This window comes from Dasypus novemcinctus, chromosome 17 (genome assembly GCF_030445035.2).
Source record: "Dasypus novemcinctus isolate mDasNov1 chromosome 17, mDasNov1.1.hap2, whole genome shotgun sequence".
In the NCBI taxonomy this organism is placed as follows: domain Eukaryota; kingdom Metazoa; phylum Chordata; class Mammalia; order Cingulata; family Dasypodidae; genus Dasypus; species Dasypus novemcinctus.
Window position 1 is genome coordinate 30451802 of NC_080689.1, and position 1105 is coordinate 30452906.

A 1105-nucleotide genomic window follows, 5' to 3' on the forward strand; every position below is an offset into this window, starting at 1 on the left:
GCAGTTGGGACACTTGCCTCCAACATGAGGTCCTGGGTTCGGTCCCGGTGCCTACTAAAAAGAGGAAACAGACAACAAGCAAAAAGGTGAGGGAACCATCTGAGAATGGTTGCCAGAGACTGGAGGAATGGGGAGTGACTGTTTATGGGTACAGGGTTTCTTACTGGGGTGATGAAAATGTTCTGAGATTGTCTATGATGATGGTTGCACAACTCTGCATATAGTAAATCTAGTCATTTTAAATAGGTGAATTATATGGAATATGAATAATATCTCAATAAAGCTGTTAAATTTGAATACAGACTATGTACTAGACGGTAGTACTGTTAATCTTAAATTTGAGTATGATAATCAAACTATGGTTATGGAGGAGAATGTTCTTATGAGATACTTGCTGATGTATTTATGGCTGAATTATCATCATTCCATAAATCTTAAATGACTGAACAAAAGCTAAATATGTGTACTTCAATAACTACATCATATGTGCATGTGTGTGAGACAAAGAGAAAGCAAAGGTGACAGTATGTTGAAACTGGTGACTTAAGTGGAGGATATACTGGTATGTGCGGTGCCATTCTTGCAACCTTTCTGTAGTCTAAAATTTGCCAAAATAAAAACCTGGGGAATACACCAGAAAAGAACAAAGTTTAGACATGTACAGACAAATGGCTTTCTAGCCTGTAAGTGAGAATGCTTATCTGGAATTTTCAAACATTGTATTTTATCTTCAGTGAGAGGTCACTGTTCTTCACCATGGCAAGTTACAGAGTACCACATTATATATATAATAAAATTCCATCTTTTTTCAGCATTAACACAAGGAGAAATGAAGTCTACCAATTGTACCAGCACAGGAAATAGTGTCTAAATGGACTGTATGTTACAGGCACACACACTAAGGAGCAAGCAGGTTTTTCATAAGGACCCATATGGTAATCACGAATATACCATTAGACTCCTATTACTTGACTCTGAGGAAATAAATCTTTTGTAAAGATTATCTGGTACCCAATTAAAGAAAAGAAATTAGACTCAGGTTGAGGCATCTCTAGTGTGCTAAAATTTTTCTAAAAGGTCATTTAAAAGAACTTTACACTTGAAA